Here is a 27,081-nt window from a genome sequence, read left to right on the forward strand (position 1 = left end):
AATGATATAGTTGGGAGAAGTGGATGTAATCTGGCAGTGGATCTATGCCAGTTTACACCAAATGAGGAGGTAGCCCAACAGTTGTGAGTTTACCAGAAAAATCTAACTTTCTATATTATTGAAAGATAATGGGTTTTTCTTCAATAGTAGCATGGTCGATCATGCTTTTCTGTTTTACCACAGATATAAAACTAACATGTGCAATGACAAGAGTAAGTTACTATAGAACAGAGCTATTTGCATAAATAAGCAGTCTGACTCATTTTGCTTGTAGCAAGCAAAATAATTTGTGGTATTACACTCTGACAAGTCTTCTTATCAACCCCATCCCCAACTACCAGTCTCTGTTGCAACAGATTAGAGAAGCATTTAATCTGCAAGAAAGAAATTAACCTTCTGACCCCGCAGCTCAATTTTCTCTCAGATGAGAGAAGAGGATAGTAGTGCTCTCAGGTGAGGAAGCACTACATTCTGCCCAATCCTTCTAGTAAGATGCCAGTTATTGGTAATTACTGTACTATTACCACTTTCACATCATATCCCTCAGGTAAAATAAGTGATGGCTGTATGCATTGAATTATCTCAGTAGTCCTGGGGAGCTGGACGGATAGATCCTGCGAATTCAGTAAGTGGTCATGGAGAAGAGTTTAATCATCTTCTCACTTGCATCAATTTAAATCAGGAATTAAATCCGCTAAATCAAAGGAGAATTGGGCCCTCAGACTGCAGTTCAGCTTTCAGGGTTGTATGCTGACAAAAATCCACAGCAAGCAATATTCTGTGACTTTTTTTCATTTTGAAAGAGGACTATAGAATATATTGTATGCATACTAGGTTTCATTTGTTACTCAAATTTATATGGTCCCAAACCTGAAATTCTCATATTAATCTCTCCAACACTTAATGCCTCTTTTGGCAGATGACATTCAGTTTGTCTCTTGTGAAGCTCTTTCCAACATGGCTGCATTTTTTCCTATCCAATAATTCAACAGTTTCCCCAACTTGTATTATTTAGAATGTTCTGTGAAGTGGCAAGAGACAATCTAAATCCAATGCAGCCTGAAACAGGAAATGCTGAAGGGAGAGGAATCATTTTATGTCTCTTACACCATCAATTTTTCCTTGTGTATGGCAGTTCAAGAAGTTCCACCTAAAGGGAAAGCTCAGGTTGCCAGATAAAAATTTAGTTTTGAAACATACAGAACTGCAAGGATACAAAATTGCCAACACACACAGAGTTTGTCTTTCAGGGATAAACTATATTAGAAACTCTAGCTAGAGAGATATGGTTGACCTGAAAATACTTCTGTTATTTGTGTATTTGACAACTTTGTGTATTTAATAACTTGCACTATCTCCCTGTATGTTCAGTCAGTTTCTTCCTTGCTTATCCCTTATAAATACTGAAGGACAGAACAAAAAAAATGTAACACATTTTTGAAATTTCCGGACATTTTCATAAAGAACCCTTTTAATCACATTGACTAAATTCAGAAAACTATTTAAAAGAAAAAGAAAGAAGCTGACATTTTTAAAGGTTTCAGCCTACTTCCCTTCAGAACAAGAATAGTTTTGATACACATGTTGGCTGGAGTCTCTCCTTAGGATCCACTGTAACAGCCCACAGGACTCATGCAGTGAGTCCCACATAATACTAGTGGATACAGTTCAGAGGGTGGGAAAAGTAGTGCAACCCATCCATAACCCCATTCCACCATGGACTTCAGTTCTAGATGGTACAATCCAAGAAGCGATTAGGGTTGTACAGGTCAGTCATCACCAACATCAGTCTTATAAATTCTTAAAGCAGTTCACTTGACAGAACCAGCAACAAAGGATAGTTGTTATTCTACCTTCCTTGCTCTGGAATCTTTCCTCAGGTGCAACAGACTCCTTCTGTCCAAAAGAGCCTTGTCAAGTCCATTGCTGAGAGCACTATGTTCACGGAGAGAGAGGAGGGCTAGGCATATAAAAGAGAGTCTCACTTTAATTTTTAAAAGCTAATGGCAAAGTTAGACATCCAAAAGAATGATCTGATTTTTAAAAGCTACTGAGCAACCACAATTCCTCTGAGTTCCATGAAGTTTGGGAGTGTTTAGTGCCTCTTCAAAACTATTTAATTACTGAACCTTCATTGTGGCAGATATGGCTAATTAGACTCTCCTCCATATACACAGGGAGATGGAGCAGCTCTCTGCAGAGGAAGATAGGACTTGGGACAGGTATTTTCTTAGACAAGAAACCATAGGAGCAACCAGGGCTGGAATTCATGTGTTGTTTAAGAATTAGGTTCTGTTTTTGTTAGCAAAAGGCTATCTGATTTCACAAGTGTATGGCTTTTTGATTGGACCAGTTTACAGAGTCCCACAAATAGCAGACTCCATTAGGGTCACAGTTTTACTATCTTGTTTCTCCATCAGTCACTATACAAAGAGTGGAAACACTCACTATACACCGCAGAACCAACCAACTGAATTCCCCAAGAGCAACAAGGAATCTTTCTGCAGAACTACTTGCAGAAGTAAAATTTTATGTTTTACTATAAACAAAGTGCAACCATATACTTTGTGTCAAATTATTAAACAAAAAACAAAAAGTAAAAAAGTCTTCATGAAAGAGTACAGCGCAGCATGCCAAAAGGAAAGGCATCTCAGTTGTATACTTTATGCACCTCAGATTCATACAGAAAGAAGTTACAAAACAGGGTGCTATACATTATTAATTTAATACAGCACTTTGCAGGAGGACAAAATTCACTTGCAAAATACAGACAGACAGTAAGATGAAAGCAAATCTAATCCGAATAGGAAATCAGAGACCAGTGATTCAAGAGACAGATAGCAAGGAATTGATCATCTGGGAAACAAAAAACACTTTTTTGCAGCTAGATTTATAGAAGGCCTTGTTTTGACATCACAGGAGAAAACATTAACATTTCTACAGTTTTCATGAAGTGGACTTCTGGACAAGAGGAATAATTTTACAGTAATGTAGCCATTGTCTCATTGCTGCATAGCAGATAGCTACCTTACTGATTGGAGAATATGCCCATAAAATTGTGTTACAAATACTTTTTACAGGAGGAAGGGATTTAAAATGTCTTAAATCTTAGCACTTTACCTGAAACTTAAAGTTCGGGTTTTACCTGGATTTGAACAGCCTCATGGAACCACGTGATCTGCATCTCTCTCCACATAGGGTGAGAGTGTTGGAATGACATATCTAATTAACCTTATTTGGTCAAAATAATTGCAACAGAACACCAAGTTGCTATTCTGGTTAGATGATTTCTGCAATTGGATGCATCAGCATTTAAACAAAATCAGTACAGAGCAAGCTGTAGGAAAAGCCATTAGAAATTTGTCTCAGCTGATGAAAAAGGCCAGTGGCCAATTAGCATTGGGTGCTTTCTGCTTCTTTTGAGCTACAGCTCTTACAATGTACATTCCTTGTTATTTGAGCTGGTCTACAGAATAACAGTTTCATAGTCTGCAGTCCAGTATTCCTCATCTGCTGATACACTGAGCTTGATAGAGATCAAGCAGAAACATGTATTAAACTAGAATTGGCATAGATAAGCTAACGAGCTCTATCATACTTTTTTTCTGAAACATCAGTCAGAATCTTGTCAGAATATAATTGCATTTTTGTTTGATTCCAACTATGTACAGAAGGTGAGTGTGCAGGTGCTAGGACTAGACACATCTCTGTTTATGCTGGTAAGCATACTAACAGGAACTTGACAGCAGCACCCACCACATTATCTCCTGCTGCTGCTGCCACCACCTACACCATTAGAACTAAATCCTAAAGGGACAGAGTGCTAACTATGATGCGAGTTATGACTCGTGGTGAGCATGAAATGGTTCTCCCAGAAGTCACCAGATTCTACTATATAGTGTCTGATATTTGTGTCTCATCTTAGTGAGTCAGCCAGAGAACCTCTTCGTACAAAAGCAGTGCATTTTAAACTCTGAACACATTTTCCGAATGCTTCAGAGGACACTCAAACATTGACTACAGAGTAGGAACAGTGCCCAAGAAACACTTCTTTGCAATTCACAAGTAGTGTCCTCCTACAGAAACTATTCTGTGGCATTATTTTTTTTTATAAAAGTATCAATGACTGGAAGACTGATGCCTTTGAGTGCTCTAATACCTATACTGTGTTATTTATAGATCCAAAATTGATTGTTTCTCTTGGCTCATAGGTCTGCTGCCTTCACTTTCTTTATTTCAGCAAAGTTCTAACAGATACATGTTGCCTTGGAATCTATACTCTACTCTTTTAATGTTGTGAGTAATTAATATTAACTCCTTCTGTACCTCACAATGTACATCAGACATCAAGGAATTCATTGCTTCTTGCTATTGTATTTCTGTGACTCTGCTCTGCTACATCCCCACCAAAAAAGAATATCTTACTTTTAAAGGTCTGGCACAGGCAGTGGGACATTGTGGAGCTAGGGTCCAGAACAAGACCATTTTGTTACCTTGGTTAAAAGATATTGCTTTAGGTGTATCAGAATGGTCTTAAATTTGAGCCGGTTGAACAACATTTATGGATAATTTGACTAATTTTCTCATCATTGTTGAATTTATTCACGAGTACATTTTCCACTGTTAATCAGCTCTGAAAGCAGTCAGATAATATTCATTAAACAAATTATTTGGCTCTTCTGTTTGACCAGCCTTCACCTTGCTATCTGAAGCTAAAAGGTAGAAACGTGTTGAAGTATTTGCTGGAATTTCAAGGGCCATCAAGCATAGCAGCACTGCATTATTTTCCATGTTTAGCTCCTGACAGCTCAAGCTAGTACTGTATTTTATTATTTGCTATTATAACATCTTTACATTTGACTTCTAGCTTGCAACTGTGAAATGTGGTATATATCAAGATGTACTAGAGTGACATTTAGTACAGGAGAAACAAAATGTGACTCAATGCAATAGTTTAATTGCCACTTAAACCTTTTTAAAAGTTAGCATTTCTTTTAACTAATAGTTGTTTGCAAGTAGTAAGCGCTTGGCCTGTGGATAACAGCAGAGAGCAGGTATTGCAACCAGTCTTCCCAGAACAATATGATGCCAACAATGATAATTTAGGAGAAATTTATGAAGTACATTAGACCTCTTGGCTAATAGTAGAAGGCATGGAACTTGTCTTTATTTTTGTAAAGTGGTATTCAGTGTACAATGTTATCCGCACTGTTTAATGGGTAAAATAACAGCTATGAGCCAAATCCTGACTTAGAGCGCACTCCCATTCAGTCAATAAACTAAATCCAATGGCCCTTATTACATTTTTACTTCAATGGGAATTTACCTGAGTAAATTAATAGCTAGGAATTCAAGGTTGTGCCTATTGTGCATAGCCACCAGACAAGCACAAAGTTCAAAGCTTAGAACCCGTAACACTTCAAATGTCCAGGAAGTATTAAGGTTGATTGGAGACTGTCTTGAACGGGCATACCCCAAAGTTGTTTCACAGTTTTTATTCAGTGGGTGTTTGAGTAACCACAGAACAAAACGCTGAGCAAATTTGGCTTAAGACTATTTCACTGTACTGGACACCTTGCTTTTTTGAACAAATTGCTTTTTTTGGAACTCCATAGCATAAAAATATTGCTCAAGTTATTCCATTATCTTAAAGATGCTGGTGAAAAGCTAAATTATCTATGACTTTCATTTTTCCCCCCTCAGAAAGAGATAGTTGCACCACAGATTTCCTTTCTCAGCAGATGCTCATAATACAAAAGGTCAAGTATTTTATTTGCAGACTCCTCAAAGAATGATTGTTTTTCAGCTGTACAGGATATGACTACAGTACAGTTATTGTTCGGAATTCTACAAACGCTTTCTGAAAGGCCTACTATATATTAACAAAAGGTGTTACTAGTAACACTTCCTTGCTATTGACAGCATTATAAATTTAACTCTTCTATACAAAAGTATGGCCACTCCAAAGATGTTTAATTCCCAATCTAAAATATTGTAGCAAATCCATGGCCTCTTGACACTTCGTGGTTATCACTATTCTGAGAATCACAGAGGATTTCATAGACAAGTAGTAAGGATGGAACTCAACTCCTCCTGCTCTAGAAGCAGATACCTTGACCTACTTGAGCTAAAAGAGAAACTTTATTAACTATTGTAGTTCAATGACTATGACAAAGTTCAGCAGTTTGGATTATATCCAACTGAGTTAGCAGTACATGCATGCACTCACACATGTTACATATGAATGAAGCTTGGCCCAATGACAGAGTCCTGTGGCACCTTATAGACTAAAAGACATTGGAGAATAAGTTTTCGTGGCTGAATACCCACGCCCACAAAAGCGTATGCTCCAATACATCTTTTAGTCTATAACAGGGGTAGGCAACCTATGGCACGTGTGCCGAAAGCGGCACACGAGCTGATTTTCAGTGGCACTCACACTGCCTGGATCCTGGCCACCAGTCAGGGGGCTCTGCATTTTAATTTAATTTTAAATGAAACTTCTTAACATTTTAAAAACCTTATTTACTTTACATACAATATTTAGTTATATATTATAAACTTATAGAAAGACCTTCTAAAATGTTCACATGTACTACTGGCACGTGAAACCTTAAATTAGAGTGCATAACTGAAGACTCGGCACACCACATGGAAAGGTTGCCAACCCCTGGTCTATAAGGTGTCACAGGACTCTGTTGCTTTTTACAGATCCAGACTAACACAGCTATCCCTCTGATACTTGGCCCAATGAAAGTCAATGGAAGTTTTTTTTCCCCCCAATTATTTCAATTGGTCAGGATTTCAGCTATACTTTTCTAGCATGGCAGAGCTCATCCAGGTTCACAGGAGTTTAAATTTTGCACCTAGCACCAATGTAATAAATCCCTGGACATCTAGGATTCTATTTTAAACTATACTGCAAGTCATAGCCACTCAGAATGCAAGGGCTAGCAGGGTTTTGGGAGGGAGAACATTTCTACCACTTGAGCTAAAAGAAAATCTCTGTTCGCAGTATTAGGCCTATGACACACAATTGAGCAGTTCTAATTCCATCTACTAGAGGGCACTGGTATGTGCCCACGTGAATATATACAGAGAGAGAATACTCAGTTAATTATATTAAATTAATTCCAATTTTCAGAAAAATTGTATTCCTTAAGGATGTAAATCAAAAATACTTCAGTATGAGAGCAGGAAAACCCTCATGATTAATTTGAGAATAACAAACCCATGACATTTAATTAAGTCACAGATGCACACTCCTAGGTAAACATGGAAAAAAGCAGCAAAGGAAATATAAGTGAGAAGTCAATGATCATAGAATTTTCAAAGCTGTTAACTTTTCCAGCTAGCAAGCTCAGGACATGTGTTTATATTTTAGATAATTTTCCTTGTCAGCTAACATTTGAAAACATATGTATCCTGATGAATCAATTCATTGCATTAGTCTATGGCAAGACATTTTGCCAAAAGATTCTGATCTAGCCTTCCATAATTTGCTAAATTCATAAAACCCTGAAGAAATCTAACTCTGCACATTCTTTTATTTATCATAAGTTTGTGTCCTGACATACCGTACAGGATATTTAAGGGAAATCAAGCTGGAAGCTGTACAGCACACACAAATGTTAACAAGTCAACAGGATAACATTTTCTAACTTTTCTAATCAAAATTTAAGGGTGTCATCTGCTCATTAAAAATAACGAACTATATCTGCCTCCCAAGAGATAATCATAAAATGGCAAAAGGTCAGTGATTACTCCCCCCAAGATAAAAGCTACGTTTCTGTTTTGGTTGGGGGGGGAGACTAGTTGGTTAGTTTATATGTTTATTTTCTTCTCCGTCCTCCCTGTTTTCCAACTCCTTCTCGCCTTCTTTTTCTTACCTGAATCTCTATTTCTCTTCCTTGTGTCTTTAGTTGCATCTGTGGAAAGTGAATTGAAGAAATGAGTTTTACACTTAAGTTAGAGGACAGTGAAATACTACTCTTGTAAGGTGTTCCAGAGAGCTGGATGGTTTCTGAGAAGGCCACGCATCCTACTCTCTCAGGCTTCACCCTTGAAGTTGCCAGCTTATGATGGAGTGTACAGATCGCACCTTGGAGAGGAAGGGGTTAAAAAGCTGCTTTGGGCCTAGGCAGCTCCACCCTGCCACATCTGCAATGAATACACAGGCTGGATGACGAGCTTTAGAAGAGGAATCAGAGTAGGTGACAGAGGAAGTGAGCTGACCTATGCTCTGAGCGCCTGCTGCCTGAGCCTTGGCAGGAGTGACCTGACCAAGGCTACAAAGAAGGTACCTATGACTCTTTCCAGGTCAGAAACTTTGTTCTGGTGTTTAATTTTGTACTTTGCCCTGTGGGAAGAGAGGGGACTGGTAGGATATGATCCAGGGAGGCAGCCACATAGCAGCTGGGGTACAGGCCTTAGCTGCCTAACACTGGGCCATGAATTGGACCCTGGTGGAGAGGCCAGGCTCCCTTGCCAGTGCCTAAAGAAAGACAACCATGGAGGTCTATCTCTTGGCAGGGAAGCTAGTTAGAGAGAAACCCTGATGATACAAGGGCCTGAGCTATGAGACCCTAATCCAAGAGGGAAGCCTTGAATCCATTCCTTAATCCCAAAGACCTCCCTGTTATTGGACTCTATATATTCCACATGAAAGCGTAACCTAGCTGGAGACCACTGCAGGGCAAAGCAGTAGCAAGAAAGTCATTCAGGAGGAAGTCAGCATGCCACATCCTTTCCTGACCAGTTGGCAGCACTGACAGTGAGTCTTCCCCTTCATACAGCTCCATAATTCCTGAGAAACACTGCTGTCAAGGGAGGTTGTAGTCAAAGACGCTAAGGTACTTGTACCAATTACATGAAAACTAACAATGAGGCTTAGATTTGTCCTAACATTTTATGAGGAGTCAAAGTAGTGAGCAGGGTAGCCAGGTAATGTGTTCTCACTGGCAGTTGCTGCTAATGACGTAGGATGCTGCATTGTGGACTAAAACTTTTTTAATGTTGGGCACAGGTACCCAGGTATATGGATTGATTCCACATGATGCTGAACATATGGGCCCAATCCAGCAAAGCACTTTCACATGAGTTTTGTTTAATGTGTGTTGCTCCATTGACATCAGTTGCACTACTCACCTGCTTAAAGATAAGCACAAGCTTAAGTGCTTAGCCAGCGCTGATCATCTTGCGGGATTAAGCCTACAGTGAGAAGGCAGAGGTAGCGAAGGCATGGATCATCATGGCTGGGTCCACAACTGGAGAGTACTGCACAGTACTCTGCCTCATTGTAGAAGGAATAAGTTTGCTTTTGCTCCTTTTACTGTGTTCCCAAGAGCAGTAAGATGACAAGAAGGGCATCCTAATCTGCCAACCAATTGGACAAACTGGGATAGACTCCTTTTACAGAGCATATAAGGTATAGTCCTTCAAAGCATTTCTCTTTTCCCTCCAGCATCTCTTCTGTTTTGGCTGGTTCAGCTTCAGTCAGATACCTTTCAGGCAGGTACTGATCTTGGGAAGGCATAAAAAGTGGTCAGGAGACAATGCTATTTGCAGAAGTAAAGGAGGTGTGCAATCAGGTCTCATCTGCATATTACTGACATTTGAGACTACAGCATTGCCCAGTTTCTCCCAGTGACTTTACATTAAAAAGTATGAGAGCAAAGACTTGTGGGACCACCTCAGGGGAGCGTTCTAGAGGTAAAGAAGAAGTTGCCCATTGATAGATTCTGAAAGACTCCTGAATGGAAGAGCTCTCTAATCAATCCTGCTGTGTCTCTGAAGCAAGAAAGTGAATAAATTCTACTCATTTGGATTTAACCACCATTAAAGATACCTGGAGCCTTGAATGTGTGTTACCATGAGTTAAGCACACAGAAACCATTATAAAACAGCAAATCCCATTCACCAACATACTACTAGTGATCTGTAAAACCATCATCCCACCTCTCCCATTTCCAAAAGAGACTCAACTCTGTACAACTGCACCACAACAAAGGTAATATTTGCAGCATGCTCAGAAACTCATCAGCAGATTTGGGCTACTTCAGAAAAAGGGAAGAAAAGTGAATTATAAATCAAGGGACCTGTCAAGTCAGCCAATCTATCTCACATATCAAGGGAACTCCTGCTTGAGTACCTTATCTGATCACGCCAAAAGCAGCATTACACAGGGAAATAGACAATTGACCACGTATACCACAGACAATGGTACCAAGTGCTGCAGAAAGATCTAGGATGGGAAGAAATTATTTCCTCCTCCCCTCCATGGACTCCATCACTGCCAACCTTGGTTCCATTCCATGGCTAGACCTGAACTCTGACTTCCAAAGTCCAGGCCATTGGCAATGGTCAGGATGGCGTGTCTGAAGGTAGTCCTTCTATTATCTTGTTCAAAACTAGGAGTTTTTAAAGTTGCCTGTTTCCAGAGAGATTTTATGTATTGAGAACTGGCCAAACTATGACATGGCTTAGGTGGATAGTAGGTTTCCTTCATCCAAGGTGGTGGTGAATAGAGTTGGTTAAAAAATGAAAACCCCTTAACACAAAAAAATTCTGTATTTTTGATCATTATATATCCTGAACCAGGACAAAACACCAAAAATGTGAAATCTTTCACTTGAAGAGTTTTCAAGAAAGATTCCAGTTTGGAATAACTGAACTATGAGTTGACTTTCCAGGTGCCCACCTGGAAGGATCTTGTAAGTTTCAAAGAATCATAGAATATCAGGGTTGGAAGGGACCTCAGGAGGTCATCTAGTCCAACCCCCTGTTCAAAGCAGGAGCAATACCCAACTAAATCATCCCAGCCAGGGCTTTGTCAAGCCTGATCTTAAAAACCTCAAAGGAAGGAGGTAGATAACCCATTTCAGTGCTTCACCACCCTCCTAGTGAATAAGTTTTTCCTAAAATCCAACCTAAACCTACTGCAACTTGAGACCATTGGTCCCTATTCTGTCATCTGGTACCACTGAACAATCTAGAGCCATCCTCTTTGGAACCCCCTTCCAGTTTAGCTGAAGCAGTATCAAATCCCGTCTCGTTTTCTCTTCTGCAGACTAAATAATCCCAGTTCCCTCACCTCTCCCTCATGAGTCATGTCTCCAGCCCTCCTAATCATTTTTGTTGCCCTCTGTGACTCTTTTCCAATTTTCCACATCCTTCTTATTAGTGTGGGCCCAAAACCGGACACAGTATCCAGATGAGGCCTCCCAATGTAAATAGAGGGAATGATCACATCCTCAATTCTTTGGCATATTCCCTACTTATACAGCCCAAAATGCCATTAGCTCTGGCAACAAGGGCACACTGTCGACTTCATATCCAACTTCTCATCCACTGTAATCCTAGGTCCTTTTCTGCAGAACTGCTGCCTAGCCATTAGGTCCCTCGTCTGTAGCAGTGCATGGGATTCTTCTGTCCTGAGTGCAGGACTCTGCCACTTGTCCTTGCAGAACTTCATCAGGTTTCTTTTGGCCCAATCCTCTAATTTGTCTAGGTCCCTCTGCATCTTATCCCTACCCTCCAGTGTATCTACCACTCCTCCCAGTTTAGTGTCACCTGCAAACTTGCTGAGGGTGCGTCACGCCATCCTCCAGATCATTAATGAAGATATGGAACAAACTGGCCCCAGGACGACCTTGGGCACTTCATTGATACTGGCTTGCCAACTAGACATGGAGCCATTGATCACTACCCATTGAGCCGATGATCTAGCCAGCTTTCTATCTACCTTATAGTCCATTCATCCAGCCCATATTAGTCTTAACTTGCTGGCAAATACTGTGGGAGACGTATCAAAGCTTTGCTAAGTTCAAGGATAACACATCCACTGCTTTCCCCTCATCCACAGACCCAGGTATCTCATCATTAGAAAGCATTAGGTTAGTCAGGCATGACTTGCCCTTGGTGAATCCATGCTGACTGCTCCTGATCACTTTCCTCTCCTCTAAGTGCTTCAGAATTGATTCCTTGACGACCTGTTCCATGACTTTTCCAGGGACTGAGGTGAGGCTGACTGGTCTGTAGTTCATGAGGCTCTCTGCTGTTGATGAAGCTTTGTGGGGAGGCAAAGAACCGGGGCTCTCAGCCTCAGGGAAAGCTTTTGTTAGTTTCACTTGCAGAAAGTGAACTTGACAAGAGCCTTCCAGGAAAGTAACAGGGAGACAATATTTTGAGTCCTCCCTCTCCCCTCAATGGATTTTTCTTCCATTTTCCCCCAAAATTGAAATTCTCTTGTGGAAAGGGGTCATATTCTGGTTAGGGGGGGCACTTTCCAAGTAAAGATTTTAACCGATTCTAGTGATGAACATTTGTCAGCACTAGCCAGGATGCGTATGGTTTCCAGATTACATATCATGACCCTGGTTTATGGCATCTAGCTCCATGAATGTGACAGACTGTAAAAGGAGGAATTGTATTTTCCATCTTATGGTTGCTGTAAAGTTGTGACTGTCTGGATCTAAATGCAGCTAATCTGTGAGAACTTGAAATGTTATCACTTCCTCATATCAAACAGAGCTGGCTTCAGATGAGAGTAGCCTGAACTGACAAAGCAATTTACAGCACAGAAAAGTATTGTGTAGCAAGATTTAATTACAGTGATGACAAAAGAAAAGTTCTTTTAACACCACTGAAGTGCAAGATATTAAGAAAGGTTCATATTTGGAGTTAATCTTCAGATGACTGTGTTTTATGCCAACAGCACTCAATACAAATATAATCTTGTCATGGGATTTACTCACCACTAGTGCCCCTCCTTGTGGCCACATCTGGGGAATAGCACTACTCAGGAGTGAAACTCCACTTCTGCTGGTTGCTCACACAGCATCCCACTACTCCAGGTTCCAGTCCAGAGCCCCTCTGTCTAACAGCTATGGGTCTGCTTACTCCCAGACCCTGTTGCAATTTTCCTAGATACCTTCTTACCTCTCAGCTTTAGCTTCTGCTCTCATGTTTTCCACCCCAAAGTCCCTCCTCCAAGGCAGTACTGCAGACTACTAACTCTGTAGTCTCAAACACACATCATTTCTCCCACAGCGTGACTACAAAAATTTCCCCTACAGCCCTCTTCTGGTCTCAGTTTATTGCCTTTTTACAAGCTTGGCCTGCCCCTTCCCAGCTGGATATCGTCATTCATTAGCATTTCAGTCCCTGGCTGTCCCCCAGGTGCAGCCTCTCAGGTTAATTGTTCTAACAACCTGCTCTGCCTAATGGGGGTTAGACAACCCATTACAAATCTACATAAGTAACTGAGTATTACCTTAATCTAGATGTATGAGGAAATATTTATTGATGCATGTGTGCATAGATGTGGCCAAATTCTGCTGAGTTACACCTTACACCACCATAGTATGTATGACATTACACTCCATATTCTTTATGGATATATGCTTGTGATATTGATATGTCATAACTGAGATGTACTTTATGCAAGATGGCTCATGTAAGGTATCATTGGAAACGTTATGGTTTATTGAATGTGTTTATCCATTTTTGTACCTGAAGCTGGGAATATTGACCATGTCTCTGTAGTCCAAATGTGCTACGTTGGATGAGGCCAAACAATGTTAGTGTCTTATTGAAGAAATGCACACAAGCACAAGGATTACCCCAGGAACTGTGTACAACAGAAACCTCTCAGATAGCTCTACACAAGAGAACTGTTTGTCCCAGATCACAGTGAAAAAGATTTCCAGCAAGTGGGAGGAAGATATAAAAGAGGGACAATGGCAACATGAGGGGGCCTCACACTCCCTTCAACACTACACCTAATGAACAAAGACTGAACTGTAAGAAGTGATAGTCCCAGGCTAAGATCTTTAGCCTGTGTATGAAAACCTGGGAAAGCCAAGGGAACTTGTGCCTTAAGACTCTGCCAGCCTGTTTAACACTCAGGGTGAGAATTTGCTAATTTGTATTCTACCAATCTAGTGCTTCACATTTGGTTTGCAGCTTTTGTTTATTTACTAAGGTAATCTTCTTTGTTCTTTTTGCCATCCCTTTAACCACTTAAAATCTACCTTTTGTAGTAAATAATAAACAAAATAAGTTTAACCCATTGTATGTAATTTCTAATGGGGAGGGGCAGCAAGAAGTTGTGCACATCTATTTTCACATTGAGGAAGAGGGCAGATTTTTATGAGCTTGCTTGTGCAGATTTTTCTGTACAGTGCAAGACTGTATTATTTAGGGTTTATCTCCCAAAGGGGTGTGCACATGAGTGCTGGAGAAGTTCTCCCACACAGAGCTGACTTCAGTCTGGCTACAGCTGGGCGTGGCCCTACCTGTCTGGCTGGATGGGTGCACTCTGCAAGAGGCCGGAGAGCCTAATTCAACAAAACAGGGATTGGTAGAGCAGGCTGGTAGAGCAGGAGAGGCTCAGAGAAATCCCAGTACATCAGGTGGCATCCCAGAACGGGGGGGTCCAACCCGTCACAGTAGGTTTAGGATTTAACTTGAAACATAATTTGGCTCATAGGCACCATGGGTCTGATTCTCCTCTCACTTATGTCAGCATAAATCAAATTCCAATGAAGTCAATAGATTTACAGTTGTAAAACTGGTGTGAGCAAGAGAATTAAGTCCCATGTATCTATATGAACATGTAGATATATAATATATGTCAGTTGTGATGATTGGAGGTATCTAAAATTTATGAATGGTGTTTGAAATTATGAACTCTGTATATCTCTTTATCAAGCTGCATATGCTATTTTGTTTGTAAGGATGGTCTTTGCTTTTCCACTGTCCTTTTACTTCCATCTTGAACTAAAATTCCTAGGATTGGTGGCACAGGGTTAACAACAAAGAGTAAAACTTGACAAAGAGTCCTGTGGCATCTTATAGACTAACAGAAGTATTGGAGCATAAGCTTTCGTGGGTGAATACCCACTTCGTCGGATGCATATAGTGGAAGTTTCCAGAGGCAGGTATAAATATGCAGGCAAGAATCAGTCTAAAGATAATGAGGTTAGTTCAATCAAGGAGGATGAGGCCCTCTTCTAGCTGTTGAGGTGTGAACACCACAGGGGGGGAAACAGCTTTTGTAGCTGGCTAGCCAGTCACAGTGTTTGTTTAATCCTGAGCTGATGGTGTCAAATTTGCAAAGGAACTAGATTGAAGTGTTCTCCTACAGGTTTTTGTATATTGCCATTCCTAATATCTAACTTGTATCTATTTATCCTTTTACGTAGAGACTGTCCAGTTTGGCCGATATATATTGCACAACTGGTTGCTGAGCTCTGTGACTTTATCCTTACACATAATTATTTCAAATTTGGTGACAATGTATACCTCCAGACCAGCGGCACCACTATGGGCACCTGCATGGCCCCACAATATGCCAACATTTTTATGGCTGACCTGGAACAATGCTTCCTCAGCTCTCATCCACTCATGCCCCTTCTCTGCCTATGCTACATTGATGACATCTTCATCATCTGGACCCATGGGAAGGAGACTCTGGAAGAATTCCGCCATGATTTCAACAGCTTCTACCGCACCATCAACCTCAGCCTGGACCAAGCTAGACATCACAGTACAAATATGTGACGGTCACGTTAACACCACCCTATACTGAAAATCCACCAACCGCTATGCCTACCTTCATGCCTCCAGCTTCCATACCAGCCACACCACACAATCCATTGTCTACAGCCAAGCGCTGAGGTGCAACCGCATTTGCTCCAACCACTCACACACAGACCAACACCTACAAGATCTTCTCCAAGCATTCTCAAAACTACAATACCCGCATGAGGAAATAAGGAAACAAATCAATAGAGCCAGAAATGTACCCAGAAGCCTCCTGCTGCAAGACAAGCCCAAGAAAGAAACAAACAGAACTCCACTGGCTGTTACCTACAGTCCTCAGCTAAAACCTCTCCAACGCATCATCAGTGATCTACAACCCACCCTGGACAACAATCCCTCGCTTTCACAGGCCTTGGAAGGCAGGCCAGTCCTCGCCCACAGACAACCCACCAACCTTAACCATATTCTCACCAGCAAACACACACAGCACTATAGTAACTCTAACTCAGGAACCAATCCATGCAACAAACCTCGATGCCAACTCTGCCCACATATCTATCCTAGCAACGCCATCACAGGACCTACCCAGGTCAGCCACATCATCACCGGTTCATTCACCTGCACATCCACCAATGTAATATACACCATCATGTGCTAGCAATGCCCTTCTGCTATGTACATGGGCCAAACTGGACACTCTCTATGGAAAAGGATAAATGGATACAAGTCGGATATTAAGAATGGCAATATACAAAAACCTGTACCAGAACACTTCAATCTCCTTGGACACATAATAGCAGATTGAAATGTAGCCATCCTGCAGCAAAAAGAATCAGGACCAGACTTCAAAGAGAAACTGCTGAGCTTCAGTTCATTAGCAAATTTGACACCATCAGCTCAGGATTAAACAGAGACTGTGAATAGCTAGCCAACTACAAAAGCAGTTTCTCGTCCCTTGGTGTTCACACCTCAACTGCTAGAAGAGGGCCTCATCCTTCTTGATTGAACTAACCTCATTATCTTTAGACTGATTCTTGCCTGCATATTTATAAATGCCTCTGGAAATTTCCACTACATACATCCGACAGAGTGGGTATTCACCCACGAAAGCTTATGCTCCAATACATCTGTTAGTCTAGAAGGTTCCACAGGACTCTTCGTCACTTTTTACAGATCCAAACTAACTCGGCTACCCCTCTAATACTTAAAGAGTAATTAACCTTAATGACTGCTCTGACTGAACAATTTGGTATGCTAAAGAGGGTTGCCCAAGAGGCAAACCAGTTCCACCAAGTTATATACAGGGGGCTGGGTTTAGAGACAGTCCTCAAACAGAACAAATAAATCTGGTGTTATTAACTCAAGGGATCTCAGAAGACTCAGACACAAGCAGCTTGGCAAAAGAGAGGAAAAGAGAAGCATGCTTTTGCAGAGGAGAGGCCTTATTCAACTGCAGGATCAGAGCTGACATGGAGGAGAGACAAACTCTGAATTCTCACTGTCTGAGCCTTTGAAAGCCCCTCCTGAGTCCTTGGCAGACTCGTAGCCTGCTCTAGTTGCAAATTTCTATTTCTGTGCCCCTGGGCTTGCGGTCTTTCCTATTGATTTTTCTGCACTTCCTTCGACATCAGCCCTCTTTTCTTTCATAAATTTGTACTTCCCAGCACAACCCGAGTGTGTTTTTTCTCTTCAGAATCACCTCACCGCTTTCCCATTTGCCTTTTCTTTCTCAAAGACCCATGATCCTCTTTTGCTACCATGGAAGCTCTGCATCAGCGTTCCTTTTGTTAGTCTTACTAGAGGGGCATCACCCCTAGAAAAGGTTTTTCCAACACTTTAAATGCATGTTTTCTAAAATTACATTGGTTTAAAGGAGGGACAACAACATAGTAGCAGACAGAAATCAGCAGCAAGAAGCCTAAATGCAGAGGTTTACCCAACCAAGAGGGGGCTGTGCTAACCACGTTTTTATTTTTGTGCCAGAAGATAAGATGTTTTCTTAGGAAAACATGGGAGGTTTTACTGCATCATGAATAGACAATGTTCCCAAAAATATTTTTATGTGAATCCTCCTGCATATATTTCTAAACACTCCACAAAATCCTTAGTCTTTCCTTGGCTCTTCCATCCCTAATAAAACTCTAGCAATCTCATTTATGGATCATGCACCATTCAGCTGTTTTTGGCTTCTAATCCCATGAAATCTGAATTTTAATCTGCAACTTGGTAATAGACACACATTTTGCACTTCAGTCACTAGAATGGATGTTGCCCTGTTAATCTCAAAGGATCAGCATAGCAATTTTATCACATTTACTAAAAAATCCATATAGATTTAAGGTTGAGTTCTGGATTTAATTGAAGTAACCTTTTGTACAATCTAGCTTTAATGAAGTGCAATGAAGTTAAACTCCATGGGGACCATTAATCTGAAACACTCCATTAAAAACAACTACAAGGGCAGTTTTTAATAAACAGTGTGAACTAATGCCCATGTGGAAAGGTAATTGAGAGGGAACTGGTGTCTGGGCCAGATTGTTATTAAATCCTGATCACAGGTAAAACTGAAACCCCAAATGGCAAGCTGCCATGTGATTTATAGTGCCCTTCTCTTCCCAGCCTTAAAGAAAAGACTAAGTTTAATAATTAAAAAATCCTGTGACTAAGCTATAAAATAACTGAGCAATTACTTAGAATAATTTATACAGTGCAATACACTGACCTTGCTCTAAGCATAAAATCTACAAAATAACGTCTGTAATAAAACTGTGAACTACTAAAAGGACTAAAGGTTTTAACCATTTTTATTGTGCAGAGCCTGAGGGAACTATAAATACACATTACACTCTAATAGGCGGGTTTAAGAAAATTTATAATTTTTTAATCTTAAAAAAAAAAGCTTCTCAGAAGTCTGATGGAGCTGGTCAAATTACAAAGCACCAGTTCATATTGTCATATTTTAAAAGCTCTTAACATGATACAAAGCTCCAGAGTTTGTATTTAATGTCTGAATTCCTCCTACCTCTGGTCTTATTCTTCCAGGGAACAATTTAAAAAGGGACAGAAAATTCTAATGTCAAAATCCATGACCAGTCTGGCTTATATTTTTGTAGATTATACTTTTAGGAATGAAGAAAATGTTGCAGTTTAGATCTTGAAAGGCACAGTGGTGAAACCATTTATTTAAGTTATCTAAGCAATCTCAGCTAAGCAAAGAATGGTTACATGTTATGTTTTTTGCTAGAGCTGTAGCTTGTTGGTAAAATAGTATGACCATACAATGGTCATTTCACTATCTCTCAGACATCTGTGGTCAGCTGTTAATGGTACATACATAAGGGAGAAATAGATATGAGAGGGCTGGGAAACAGCAGGAGCTAGAAATCATGGGGTTGTTTCAATGCCTGTTGAAGTCAATAGGAGTTTTTCCATCGTTTTCAATGGACAATGGATCAGTCACTAGATCAGTGTCAGTTTGTCTCTGGATATGTATTGCTGGTTTTCTCTAGCTATAGAAAATAGATTTTAATGCCTTCCAACATCTACTATTATTTACATGAGCTATCAATGTGTATGGTGCTGTACAAATGGGAATAAAAAAGTCCCTGCCCTAAAGATCCTTAATGACACGCTGAATAAGATGATTAACATAATAAATTATGAACCACAGCTGGGTGGTGGGAGGGGAAATGGGAAGGAAAAAAAGAGGTGACAACAGAAAAAGAAGAGGTAATCTGCTCTGGGGAGAATGTTATCATGAAGATGTCCGATTATTTCATTTATTTTTCTTTCAGGCTTATCTTGGGCTCTAAGTTTATTGGGGGGGGGAGGTTGTTTTGGGTTTTTTAATATTATACCCAACCATGAGAAGGAGAGAAGAATGCACTAAACTGAGATTAGCGGCAGGATGCTGGCCAAAGGACATATATTTTGCGCATGAGTTTGCAGGAGATAGGGAGATCACTTGATACCCAAGTAGAGGAAGCCTGTTCCGTATCTTGGGAGTAATATTAAGAAATAAAGGCTTGGAGTCAACGATGAGAGAAGAAAAAAAGTGTTAAGGACAGAGGGTGAGCAGAGAATAGGGAAGGGCTGGGGGTGGGGCATCGCTTACACTGTTCCAGGATATAAAATCTCTGGATTCCAAACCATAATTATGTTTTAGCAATGCTTCCAAACCATGACTTCTTGTGGAAATGATGGTTTCAGATTACCTTGCATTGACATGACAAAGTGCACAACTTTATACAGACAATGGTGCTTGCCAGGGGTAGAATCCAGGAGTCCAGGACCTCACTGACGATGGGCATACATCACTTCTATGCTTTGGATTTATAAATGCTGTTCTAAACTAAAAGCAGTATTTTTGGAGTGTTCTGTGACTTGGCACACAGGAAGCAGATCTTTGGAAAGGAATGCAGCAATGGTAACCGTTTGTGAAAGCTTGCTCGAGTTAACCCTACCAGAAGGAGAGTAATTTAGCTCAGCAAAAGAAAAAAAGCAAATTCCTTTATTATCAATGTGGTGATAACTCAGTTTTACAGCAGATGCCATCCAGAAGGCTCTAGACTGTGTGCAGCATAAATGAAAGTCAGAAATGATCAACAGTTTTGCATTCAACAGAAAGACTGTATTTTGATACATACTAACTTGGAAGGTTGCCTGTGTGTACATGACCTTCTGCTTGCGTATCAACAACATTCCCTACCACTGTCGCTAGTCACCCCTTCTATAATCATAGAGATGTGGTGCCAAAATAAAGAATTGTAATATGTCTGGTTACTATTTCAAAAAGGAAATATCATTCCAAAATAGGCTAATTATAGTATACTGACTAAGCTACTCAGAAAACATGTATGTCAGCACATTCACAAGCACCAGTCATTTCAACTGCATACTTTTTAGTTTTTCCCTCTATGTACACTTTCATCTGTACACCATAATCATAGAAATGTAGGGCTGGAAGGGGCCTTGAGAAGTCATCCAGTTCATCTCCTTGCACTGAGGCAGGGCCAAGTAGATCTGAACCTGTTCTTTAAAAACCTCCAATGACAGGGATTCCACAGCCTCCCTTGAAAGCCTATTCCAAAGCTTGACTATCCCTTATAGTTAGAAAGTTTTTCCTAATATTGAACCTAAATCTCCCTTGCTGCAAATTAAGCCCACTTCTTCTTGTCCTACCTTCAGTGGACATGGAGAACAATTTATCAACAGTTCTAACAGCCTTTAACATATTTGGAGTCTGTCCCCCGTCAGATCATCTTTTTTCATGCCCAGTTTTTTTAAAAAACTTTCCTTATAGGTCAGGTTTTCTAAACTTTTTGTCTATTTTTACTAAATGGGAGGGGATGGTATCCTATAGGAAATAATAGCAATAGATGAACATTCTAAGACATCAGTAGACTATCCCAGAGGCCAAAGGAGAGGATTGTGAGGAATGGCATTCATTTTACTCAAAGTTACCTTGTACTATTGTATTGTATTGTACACATGTATATTCAAAACAATGTATGCAAATTTATGCAAACCTGTTCTCATTTTTACTATAACAATTTGTTGGCAACTGAAATATTCAATCTTAAAATTGGAGTTTATTGGAAGTTTTATTCATTTTTAAAAAGTGAGCCTTCGTTGTTTTATGCAGTAAAAAAGAAATCTGTAAAAAAGGCATAAACAGTAAAGTGGCAACGTTTTCAGAGGATACAAAATTATTCAAGATTGTCTAAAGCAGACTGAAGAGACTCAAAGGGGTCTTACAAAACTGGGTGACTGGACAAGAAAATGGCAGATGACATTCAAAACGTTGATACATGCAAACTAATTGCCCTGTAGATGTGGCTGGGTGGGGCCACTTGGGCCCACAGCTACTCCTTAACCCCTTGCTCATCACTGTGGGGTTTGTATACCCCATCACAAATTCACTATACATGCAAAGTGATGGGGTCTAAATTAGCTGTTACCACTCAGGAAAGATCTTGGAGTCATTTTGGATAGTTCACTGAAAATATCTGTTCAATCTGCAGTGGCAATCAAAAAAGCTAACAGAATGTTAGGATCCATTTAGGAAAGGGATAGTCTAAGACCAAAAATACCATGCCACTATAGAAATACATAGTGCGCCCACACCTTGAATACTGAGAGAAGTTCTAGTTGCTCCACCTCAAAAAAGATATTAGAATTGAAAAAGTACAGAGAAGGGTAACCCAAATTATTAGGGGTATGGAACAGCTTCCATATGAGGAGAGATTAAAAAGACTGGGACTGTTCAGTTAAAAGAGACAACTGAGCGAGGATATGACAGAGGTCTATGAAAATCATTAATAATTTGGAGAAAGTAAGTGTTATTTACCCCTTCACAGAACACAAGAACCAGAGGTCACCCAATGAAATTAATAGGAAGCAAGTTTGGGGGAAAAAAAAAAAAGAAGCAGCAGCATTTCTTCATATAATGCGCACTCAACCTGTGGAACTCACTGCCAGGGGATGTTGTGAAGGCCAAAAGTATAACCAGGTTCAAAAAAGAATTACATAAGTTCGTGGAGTACAAGACCATCAATAGCTATTAGCCAAGATGGTCTGGGATGCAATCCCATGCTCTTTTTGTCCCTAAATCTCAGACTGCTAACAGCTAGTAGTGGAAAACAGGGGATGGATCACTTGATAAATTCCCCTCTTTGGTTCTCTCCCTCTGAAGCATCTGGAACCGATCACTGTTGGAAGACAGGATATTGAGCTAGACGGACCATTGGTCTGGCCCAGTATGGTCATTCTTGTGTTCTCGTGTGTTTGTCCTCCATTTATAGTGCTTTGTCATTCATTTTTAAGGTAAGATGTATATTGCACTTTTTGCTCTTGGCAGAATGGTAATTGCATCATTCTAATAATAAGCATAGAATTTAGCCCTTGACTTAGTTATAAGTCCTTTCCTATTCAACAAAGCACTTAAGCATGTCCCTAGAGTTAAGCACATGCTTAAATACTTTGTTGTATAGGGATGGACCAAAACATAAATGCTTTGCTGAATTGTATTTTCAGGTTCTGCCACATGACTTTTCCTATGCTAAATTTGTCATGCAACATAGCCATTCCATAAAGATTAACTGTGGTTAGCTGTGTTGGTCCCAGTTTCTCAGCTAATGGGTGTGGTGTAACCCATTGACATTAGTGGAACTATGCGAGTTTACATCAGCTAAGGAACTGGCCCAGTGTCTCTATTTGGAAAGTGCACTTGCTCTGTAAAGTCTATAACAAGGGAGCTGATGATCTACTGATGTCTTTGAAAATTCATCTGTTGATATTATTTCCTTAGGAAGAATCCTATAGGATACCATCCCTCCAAAAACCATTTGCCTTCCCTACTTCCCCACAATAATTTTCACAGGCTGCGTGTAGTGCTGCCCCAGCTTCAATCTATGAAAGACAAATGGGGCTTTCAGCAGGACCCATCAACAAATCTTCAAGCTGTTGCCTAAAGAAATTGGTTGAGAATACCACGAGCCACTTCTTTCTCTGAGACCTGGTCTGCTACTGCCAGAAATGAATTAAGACTTCTGAACTCACATTGCCCACATGGGCAACACATTGCTCTGCCACTGGAGCATCAGGTTAGCCCTTTTGCATCATTTTATAGATGAAAATGTATTGATTAAGATGATGTCTTCTTGCCAGATGTTATCAAAGTCAAGTTAGTATCCTGTCTTGGCCAGAATTTCTAAAAAAAAACTCTGATTTTTAATTATAATTTATATTTTCAGGTTTACAAACCTAAGCTAAATTAAACTCTGCAAATAAGTACTAGCCCACTGAAGAAATTCATATAAGATCTGTACTCAGAAATGAACACATTAGAGTGTACATACAGTAAGAGGCATTTAGACATCAGCTATTCTAGAAGTTCAATTCTCCCTTTTTCCTTCCTATATACAAGATTCATTGCTCCTTAGCACAAGGAAAATTACCTAAGTTTTCCATTTAAACCTAACTGCCAGGCAACCCTCAAGACAAATGAATGGAAAAAGTATAAACCTCTTTCCATCTTATAAAATCCCACAGGCCTTCTTCTGAAAGGAACTTGGCCTCTCTGGAATGGTTAAGACAAAGTATGAAAATAACATATTTCATTCCTTGGCAATATACAAAATTACTACTTTAATCCATTTGCAGAACTAAATGTTGTTCTTATCTAAGGCAGATAACCGAGCTGAAGCAAGGCTGGGTTATGAGATTCATTTCTGCAAGCTACTTTAAGTAAGTGGGTGATGGACATGCCTTCCAATTGTGCACCGTCATGTAAAGGAGTTAGATCTGCGGATAAATCTTGACAAAGGCTTTCATTGACCTGACAATACATTCTATGCGGCATGGCTCCAGAAATATTTAATGTCTGTAAATATGTGCTGGCTGGTATTGCAGTTTCAGAGCACAATGTACAATGAAGACAGTGAAAATGTAATAAAAAGAAAATCTTATCTTTACTGCCCCCTGCAGGCTATACTGACTTTAATTTTGTGCAGCTGAACATACTCTATACTGCAATAGTTTCTGATAGTCTTTATGAGGTAAAACTTTTATAAATTGTCTTTAATTTAGGACAGCTTCTTTTAAACAAAGCTTACAAAGGAGCATGAATCTATTGTGTGTGAAATTCAAGTTGTAGCTTTGATGGCTTGATTAATGAAATGCACAAATCAGTTGTCAGAGTTGCAAGTAACTGAAAGATACATAGTAAAACTATTCGCTAAGCATTATAGAATCACAAACTGTACTATTCATATTAGACAGCTCTTTAATAATTTAATCATTGTTTCTCATTTTGGGAAAAGAGCCAGAATCTATCACTTTGTGTCATTTTTCACCTCCCACTAAGTCAGTGTTTCATACTACTTTTGTCCAGTTAGTGTAATTTCATTTTTTCAAGCTAAATCTCATTTTATGATTTTTGCCCATGTTCCTTATCTCTGTATTTTTCTGTCTCATTAGTGTTTGCAATTCTTTACAATGTAGTATCATCTTCATATATCTTAATGGGTTTACTCCCTCTTCTAAAGTTTGTATAAATGGTTAATTAACCTGTGTTTAGAACAGTCTCTGAGGTGCCCAGCAGACAATTCTCCCTGTTTAATACACTGTCATTTATAATCTTCCTTTGTTTATATTCCTTCAGCCAGTTTTCAGTTTGCATGACTGTTCCTATCCAAGCAAATCTGAATTAATGTCTCAAGTAAGTTTTAATATGGCATATTATCACCTGATTTATTAAAATTCAAATATCTACTGTGTTGTCTTCATCCACTAATATTCTACTTCTGTCAAATCAAGTTTGTCTGGCAAGATTTAGTCTTTATAATATCACCTTGTTAATTACTCGTTGTTCTATTAATTACTATCATTTTGGCAAGGACCCTAAGTCTGACAGCGCTGCCTTTAAAATTTGGGACAAAAAACACCCAGCAAGGAATACAACAAAATCTGTAGAAGATCTTGAAACAGATGTTCAGTGACTGTAATTTCCAGAATACCTTTTTCCCTTGAAAACCCCTAGGCACTTAAACTTCTCTAATTTTTCAGAATTCCATATTAAAAAACATGGAAAGGACCAACATTAACCATATAAACATAAAAGAAAATCAGGTTGTATCTATCCTGTGTGTAAGAATGCTATTTACATCTTGCGTACAAAAACATGTGGTGAAATCTTGAGATGTTTGCTATTAACCTCATTTATGCAGTGATTACATGCCTCGTCCCTGCTACAGCTATGTACCCTGACATCCATTTCAAATTCTGAATTATATTTTATTCTATTCTGGAACCAGATTTTAAATTTTATTTTACTTTTATGCTTCCCAAGTTCTCTGTTCTTCTTTCCTTAATTCACTTCATTTTTTTCCTGGCTTTCCCCCTGCACCTTCCTCAGTCTAAGTCTTGTCTACATAGATCCAATGAGCACTACAGTGGCATGATTTCCAAAGTGCATTAATGTGGTGCACATTAATTGGTCCATATAGACCCACCTGGTGTGCACTAAAAATTCCGTACTGCAGTTTAACTTAGGCCTGTCTACACTACGAGTTTAGGTCGAATTTAGCAGCGCTAAATCGAATTAACCCTGCACTCATCCACACAACGAAGCCATTTACTTCGACATAAAGGGATCTTAAAATCGATTTCTGTATTCCTCCCCGACAAGGGGAGTAGAGCTGAAATTGACATTGCTGGTTCGAATTAGGGTTAGCATGGACGCAATTCAAAGGTAAATCTGAACTCGGATGCACTGGCCAGGTAGACAGGAAAAGCCCCGTGAGCTTTTGAATTTCATTTCCTGTTTGCCCAGCGTGGAGAGCTGATCAGCACAGGTGACCATGCAGTCCAAGAGTCAAAAAAGAGCTACAGCATGGACTGTATGAGAGGTTCTGGATCTGATTGCTGTATGGGGAGACGATTCTGTGTTAGCAGAACTACGTTCCAAAAGACAAAATGCCAAAACATTTGAAAAAGTCTCCAAGGGCATGATGGAGAAAGGACACAATAGGGACTCACTACAGTGCCACATGAAAGTTAAGGAGCTCAGACAAGCGTACCAGAAAACCAAGGAAGCAAACGGACGGTCCGGAGCAGAGCCGCAGACATGCTGCTTCTATCCCACCCATGACGTGGATTCCGAGGAGGGGATAATCTCAGCCATGCCTGAGAATTTTACAGACGGGGAAGATGAGGAGGAGGAGGACGATGACGAGCTTGCGGAGAGCACACAGCACACCGTTCTCCCCAACAGCCAGGATGTTTTTCTCAGCCTGACTGAAGTAGCCTCCCAGTCCTCCCAAGGCGGTATCCCGTACCATGAAGCCATAGAAGGGACCTCTAGTGAATGTACTTTTGTACATGGTTTAAAATCAAACATTTTTAAAATCAAACATGTTTAAAATCATGGTTTTAAACATGGTTTAAAATCAAACTTTTTTAATGATTAATTTGCCTTGAGGACTTGGGATGCATTCGCGGCCAGTACAGCTACCGGAAAAGTCTGTTAATGTGTCTGGAGATGGAGCAGAAATCCTCCAGGGACATCTCCATGAAGCTCTCCTGGAGGTACTCCAAAAGCCTTTGCAGAAGGTTTCTGGGCAGGGCAGCCTTATTCTGTCCTCCATGGTAGGACATTTTACCATGCCATGTTAGTATCAAGTAATCTGGTATCATTGCAGGACAAAGCCTGGTAGCGTATGGTCCCAGTGTTTGCTGGCATTTAAGCAACATCCATTCTTTATCTCGCTGTGTTATCCTCAGGAGAGTGATATCGTTCATGGTAACCTGGTTGAAATACGGGAATTTAATTAAGGGGACCGGGTGGCCATTCCTACGGGGCTGTTTTCCTGTGGCTGAAAAGAAATCCTTCTCTGCAGTTAGCCAAGTGGTGTGGGGGAGCATTGGCACTGAGCTGTTTGCGTTTGGCTAGCAGGGATCTTCCTTGATACCAGCCATGCGGTGGGGGGAGGGGTAAAGGGATCCTCCCAGAGAATTGGATGGGGGCATAATTTG

The sequence above is a fragment of the Chelonoidis abingdonii genome, chromosome 5, assembly GCF_003597395.2.
Source record: "Chelonoidis abingdonii isolate Lonesome George chromosome 5, CheloAbing_2.0, whole genome shotgun sequence".
Lineage (NCBI taxonomy): Eukaryota > Metazoa > Chordata > Testudines > Testudinidae > Chelonoidis > Chelonoidis abingdonii.